This window comes from Lactuca sativa, chromosome 4 (genome assembly GCF_002870075.4).
Source record: "Lactuca sativa cultivar Salinas chromosome 4, Lsat_Salinas_v11, whole genome shotgun sequence".
NCBI classification, from domain to species: Eukaryota; Viridiplantae; Streptophyta; class Magnoliopsida; order Asterales; family Asteraceae; genus Lactuca; species Lactuca sativa.
The window spans coordinates 177,987,951-177,995,970 of NC_056626.2; positions in this window are offsets into that span (position 1 = coordinate 177,987,951).

Genomic DNA, 8,020 nt, shown 5'->3' on the forward strand with positions numbered 1-8,020 from the left:
TCACTACAGGTGAGTTCATACCCCTTAATCAATGGTTTAAATGTTTTTAAATGCTTTTATGGGGGGGGGGAATACAACTTGAATAGTTATAGTTATTATATCAATCACATGTGATTAATAACTACAAAACCAGTGATTTTCTTACTGTTCAAACTGTTTACTAAACTGTTTTACAAACTCTTATACTTGTCAAATACTTTTACTTGAACTCTTTTATGCTTATTATCAAATGCATGCCTATGTATGTATAGTTATATAAACAATTTTTAAAGGGCTTAGGAAGGCCAACTCGCTTTATCTCATTTTCCTCGTTGGGATGTGGCTGTAGGGCATCGGTTATCCTTCCGAAGGTCGTCTAAATATTAGTTATATATTATGTATACATATATAGACATAAAAGTTCTTTCAACTAGTTCCATACATTTGGGTAGCAAGGGTTTCACAAACATGATCATACATTACTAGTGAGCTACCATAGGGGTAGCACAGGAAGATACTAATATTATTACTAACACAATGAAACATACAATGAGTCAGTTCATTCATGAGTTATTACGAGTAGTACACACAGCACATTACTATACATGCTAGAAAGGGAGAACACACAATACAGCTAGTACACACAATACATTACTATACATACTAGATAGAGAGAGAACATACATTACAGCTAGCACACGCAGAACATTACAGTACATACAGGCTAGATAGAGAAAGAGTATACTTTACAGTTAGCACATCATTACATGTACTTTCATGAAGTTATGTGAACCATTAAACGGGTCATGGTACTTCCTGCCATGACCGTTTTTTTATCCAAAATCTCCTTTATTGGGGAGTGTATGAGTTTGCATATAGATCTATACTAGAATAACTATCCTACACCTTGCTGCTCGCTACAGTGGGACTTGCAAGTCTACGGGTGCTAAATGTCATTTCTTACGGCCTCTCACATCGTCGTTTTACTAGAGTCGGTAGCAGGATACAGGTCGATCACAAGTTACTTTGAACACCTATTGTTTTAAGGTAGTTAGTACAACGGTAGTCACTTATTACAAATACTACGGTACTATAATATTTTCCCATTACATTCACTTCGTGAATATTCACACGACACACGGTAATGTAAAAACTATATTTTTGGTTAATGATAGTCAAAATTGGGAAAACACACACTCTTACAAGAGACACACGCATAGACAATAGATGCCTTGGTAGAAGGCTACAATTAGTAGGAAACATAGGGTTTTCTAGGAGAGTTCAAACATTTTACAAAACATTGTACAAAACAGCTAATGAAACATCTTACAATTGCTTTCATACAAACACAGACATTAATATACTTACGATCTCACCAGCTTAAAGCTGATACTCGCTTTCAAAATAACTTGTATTCTCAGGTCACCAGTAGACAGGTACAGGTGCCAGTTTTTTGAGAAGATGGAGTTCGTTCAAGACTCGTCTTTTATTTTGATATGTATATTTTGGTGTCTATAATTTTGACAGAACACACATGTACGAAATTATATTATTAATGCGATGGATGATGTTGTTGCTTATTTACTATTATTCATTGTTGTGATATTGTACATGACGTCCTCCGCCCGAGAATGTTTCCGCCATTCATGGTTTTGGGGTATGACAGATTGGTATCAGAGCATTGTTTATAGTGAATTGAGTATATCAACCCATAAAAGATATACTAATTATAAATACATTGGGATTAAAAATACTCTGACTAAGAGTTTATACTTCAAATATTAAAATATTTAATTAAGTATACGTGTCTGCATTCATACTAAAATCAGTGTCACTAAGACAGTACAAAAGTATTACGATTGTTGGGCAACACAATTAGACTTAGAGACATATGGTCAAAACTGGGAAGATATAGCTTGATCAACTATATTATCCGAGGGTTGAATAGCATGTGCCTAAGTGTGGTTGTGAGGTTGCAACAAGTCTAAAAACTTACCCACAATACCACAATGAGAACAATAGAACCTAAACTTAAAATATTATAGGAGTGTTTTGCATTACTATAAGTTACTTATGTGCTAGATTCTTATACCTCCCTTCTTGCGTAGATTTAATGGCTGGATTCCACATTCCTGGAGACCCGTACTATCCCAACCACTGCAATGCAGGATGGCTAGAAGATGAACCAAAAGTTGATCACCCAATTCCTTTGGATGATCATGAAGCTGAAGGCTTTTCTAATGGTTCCAACTCAGAGCCAGAAGTCAACAACCTGCCCCCAGCTGATCAAAACCCAGACCCTCGTCCAGCATTTCAAGGACCCACACCTTTGTGGGCCACAAACTTGAATACATGGAGCCATGAACAGGGTCAACCCATTCCCTACAATGGAGACAAAATTTTCAACAACCTCACTGATGGAGGTTCTGCTGACAGAGTCCTACCCATCATGGTTCGTAGGATTTCTCGAAACACGATACTGATGGGTTTTTGCCATAAGAACATCCTATGTGCTCATACAAACCCTAATGCTTGGATCTAGGTTTCTCTATTGTACATGCAATTTATCCAAGACTATAAACCCTAGATCTAGCATATGATAATCAATATAACATATAATTAGGGTTTAGATCATACCTTGATTGTTATATAGCAATAACAATCTCAAATCCTTATTGTATTGACTTTAGAAAGCTTAGAGTCACAAATGTCACTCCTCTAATGGTTCACAAACACCAAGAGCAAGAGGATGAAGAAGAGAAGAGAAGGAGGCTGCCCAAAACATGTGGAAACCCTAGAAGGAAGCTTGTCCACGTTTTTGGGGCAAAGGGTTCTATATATAGTGAGGCTATTAGGGTTATCTAACAAGGAAACCCTAATTTGGATGCTTAAGCCCTAAGCAACCCATGGACTCCTTTCCTTAAAGGCCTTGGACGATTTCTAATGGGTTTCCCCATAGAATTCGTCCAACCTTATAATATAAGGCAATCCATGGCCCAATTGCAATTATCTTATAATTACAATTCCAGTCCTTTAAGTTTAATTAATCTCTTTTAGTCACAAACTTAATTCTTATTAATTCTTGACTAATATTAATTAAACAATATGATTTCTCCTTTAATATATTATTCTCATAATATATTAATAAATCATAATTAATCCTTTCTCTCCATAATTCATCCTATCAAGTTGCTTTGGTGAAGGCAACCCAAAAGGACCATGCACCATCGGGTCAAGTACATACCATGGACTCCTTTCCTTAAAGGAGTTATCTAACAAGGAAACCCTAATTTGGATGCTTAAGCCCTAAGCAACCCATGGACTCCTTTCCTTAAAGGCCTTGAACGATTTCTAATGGGTTTCCCCATAGAATTCGTCCAACCTTATAATATAAGGCAATCCATGGCCCAATTGCAATTATCTTATAATTACAATTCCAGTCCTTTAAGTTTAATTAATCTCTTTTAGTCACAAACTTAATTCTTATTAATTCTTGACTAATATTAATTAAACAATATGATTTCTCCTTTAATATATTATTCTCATAATATATTAATAAATCATAATTAATCCTTTCTCTCCATAATTCATCCTATCAAGTTGCTTTGGTGAAGGCAACCCAAAAGGACCATGCACCATCGGGTCAAGTACATACCAAAATAGTTATGGACTTAGACACTAATCCAACAGTCTCCCACTTGGATAAGTCTAATAACTATTATGCGTATGACTTCAGATCCTGATCTGCAATCGTAGTTTTCCAAAGCCGCTGTCAACTCTGATCCTATTAGATACGCGTGTCCTTTATATAAGGGATCATATATTCCTCCATTCTAGATATCGTATAAAACATGATTTCTAATCATTCTCTCTGTACTATTTCTCGACTTCCAATTTGTGACGACTAACTAATTGAACAAATCAAATTAGCCCTAGCCCGGCCGAGCATTTACGTTTGTCATCACTAAATCATCGAGGGGCCCAAAGATATCGCTTTTATCCTACTTTGGATAAAAGGAACGGATAAACTTTGATTCAATGCTCGCTTGCACTCACTCACCGAATCACACACAACAATATCTTTTATGACACCAAGTTACTGGTGCGTTTACATATTATCAATGTGCAACCGATTTGCAAGATACAACTCACACATCTCGGTTTCAAGAATATAAGATGTTATCGTCTCACCAATCACTCTTGATACAATTCATGGAGTGATCCAAGTGAGCGTGGGTTTAATCCAATGCTCAAATCATATTCATAAGCACTCATGAAAGTTGCAGCAAACATTTACTTATGTCTAATACTCTTTAGACAATCCACACACCAATTCATGACAGTCTTTATTCATACCTACTTCCAACATATGAACGACTGTGGCCTGTTCGAATAATTTGACTGTTCTCAACCAATTAATTTATTCAGGAAGTCAAAACATGCAAAGTGAAACACAAGAATAATACTAATCCCATATGGCCTCAAACCTTTGAGCATAAATAAAACACCTTTTATTTATCACCATATCGATTACTCATTATTTGTTGTTTCGGGTAATCAACTTCTTACTTGAATTATTACTACACTTGCCCCATGCTCCTAGCATGAACACAATGTTTACCTATGGTTCTTACTTTGTGAAATAGATCAAATTGAACACATTTCCAATCATACTCATTTCACAACTCCCAATCCTTTTTCACAAGTGAAAGAATATCAAATTCTTGCCACTTATGGAATATGCTAGATTCTAACATTTTATGCAATGATCCTTTCGTAATGTCATAGCACAAAAAATCACAATGACTATTGCCAATGAAATTACAAAGCTCTCTATCGGAGATTGTTACAATACAATTCCTTAGATATGATGTCCCTCACTCAAAGTACATTCCTTTGAACATCCTTTTGCCTAAAAGTTTCTAATCTAGACATAGATTTTCTATATTCAATTCCCAATATAGACACGTTTCCATATTTTCCATACGACAACTCATTCTTAATAGAATCTTATCTTTTCATAATAATGTCGATATGGTCCATCCAATGCAATACTTCCAACTACTCACAAGCGACCAATCCTCGGCGAACTTTGGATTGTCCTTTGATAGTTGTTTAATTATCTTAGTCAAAACCGATTCTTGTCATTTTTCCCTCTAAATGTGCTAGACATTTGGAAAATTTTAGAATGGTCAAATATTATAGCATTTGCAATCGATCCTATACCTGAAGCGTATGGGACACGATGCATAATGTCTTACATAAAGATTTGATACTTTATCAATCTTCTGCCACAATATTTTATGTACTACGTTCTCAAAATTCGAACTATGAAGAGGAATGCCATAATCATAATCGATTTTTGAGAACACACTATGTATCCTTGACTAAATTTATTAACACTCCACAACCTAAGCCTTTAGATTTGAAATGAAGCATAATATTCTCTCCCTTAATTATAGCAACACAACTATTCAACCCTTACAACTTTGCAAGGTATGACTCTTGTTTTCTATAATTAATATTGCTAACTTGCAATACTTGCCTTAATAATCATACAATCATAACATTTATGCTCCCACTATCAAGATGATTATTATACACATGACACTTATGCTCCCACTAGCTTTGACATGTATTCAGAAACCAGCTTATCTTCCAGAAAAACAATACTTATTGAGTTTCTTAAGTTCATGTTTCTAATAATTAATGCTTTGATAATCTTTTATCTAGGCTTCTTAAACTTATACACCTTTGCCATAGATAGCTCATATGCGTGTTTAAACAATTCAGACTATTGCCAAATCTCACAATTCGAATTATGGAAAGGGATACCGTAATCATAATCGAATTTGAGAATACAATTTCACAATCACTATCTTCTTAAAATCTCTATTAGTGAAAGCATTTCCTCACACTCATTTTCATAAAGGAGGGAATCTTATGACACTTAGATTTTAACGGTGTATGTGTTCCTATCCATGTGAATTTGTTAAAACCAAAGTTTACGATAAATTCAAACTCATATGGACCGAACTTTCTTAATCTTGATTTATTTGCCTTATGGTAACACAGCTGCCCACCATGTCTTCCAAGTAGTTAAGCAGCTCACCCTTTCCTATCAATGTATTTTTCATTGATCAAGGCCCTTGCCTTTTATGCATTCAAATGAGAACTCATAGAACTCACATGGATAATTAACTTAATTGGAGCGGCACAGAAACAAAATAATGTCAACACAATAGGTTGTAAACCTCAACTCGTGTGCTAGTGATGATCGATAAGGTTTATTTTGATTTGTTCTTGAAACCTTTCAAGATCACTAAGACTCCCACTGACTCCTTGATATATAAGATTCTCTTGTCAATAAACATTTCTTGACAAACAAATATTCAAGAGTTAGTGTAGTTTTTATCAAAACACTTCATAAATTGGTCCTAGTTGGTCTTTGTCTTATCCAATACATCACAACTTTCCACATTTGATGAATGTTATAAACCTTCCTAATACTTGTCACTCAATATCACAATCTTAACTCTAAGACTTGTTTTGGAACGAAGTATGATTGACTTTCTGATTTAACCATTTCTTCAATTCTTGATTCCTCTTCTTAGACATACAATTGCACTAAGACTCACTTAGAGGATCCATTGAGATATGGTTCTTAATCATTAAGACCTATCATAAAGCATAAAAGGTACTCTCCCTTCTTCTTAGAATAGAGAAACTTTTATCTTTCTGCCTACTTGATTCTTCTTATTCGTTCTGCTATTGATTTAAACTCTTTCAATCAATTCAGAATTACACTTAATCTTATAAGTATAATCATATTTACTAAACCTTTAGTAAATCATGACGAATATCTTTGTTATTCTTGTGGTGGACTTGATCAACACGCAACTTTGTGTACTTGATCTCCTAGTCCTTCACTTGACACTTTGTCAATGAATTAGTCTAATTTCCAAATATGAAATTTCTCATTCATCGTGCAACCAAGTTGCATAATTCCAAGTTTCTGTCCAATTGAAACTTGGGCGATGAGAAACTCTCCCTATTTGGTAAATTCTTGACATTTCCACAAACAACATAATTAAGAATCAAATCCATTATTGCTAATATTAGAAACCCTCAAACATCAATTTTCATGCATGCCATTGCAAGGATAAATAAATAATTTAAAATCAAAATTTATTTTATTGCGGAAAAATTTGTCCTTACAATGCAATTCATTGAAAAACTATGCTAATACATCTTTCTTAGCAATCTTATTCTAACTCTAAGTAGTAGCTCAAGAATCTAATCTTCAAGTAATGTGATCGAAATTCATTTCTTCACGGTTAGATTCTGCTCACTTCTTCCCTTAATCTTCCTTTCTTTTCTTCGATCCTACAAAACATCAATTGTAATCTTATCACATTATGTATTAAGAATCTAGAATAGAAGCTTAAAAGAGTTAGTCAATGGATTTTACCAAAAGCAGAGCCATACGTTTTGACTCTCCCATCTCTTAGATCTCTTAGGTAAATAGGGCAGCTTCGTCACTAATGCCCCTTCTCCTGGCAATAAAAGCAAATTGACTCTTTTGGAACAGGACATGGAACTACTTCAGACATTGCCTTTTTCTTATGATCAAACCTTTCGATCATAGCATGTATTTCGTTGCCATTGTCTATATCCATAGAGGTCTTGAAGGCAGATTCACCAATCAACTTTGCTTTTCTATTGCGCCAAACCATTGCTGATTCAGCGGCAATAAGCATATAAGTGAGATCTATAAGGGTCACGTCGCAGTTCATCATATAGTACTCTCTTACGAACTCACTATATGAGTTAGGAAGTGACTGAAGAACCCAGTCAACAGCCATCTCCTCGTAGAGAACGGATCCCAACATTCTTAACCTATCAATGTGTGACTTCATCCCTAGGACGTGTGCACACACCAACTTTCTTTCTTTATGTTTACTTGCCAAAAGGGCTTGAGTGAGCTTGAACTTTTCAAGCCTTCGAACTTGTGGGTTAGGGAGAATAATTAGAGGAGGTG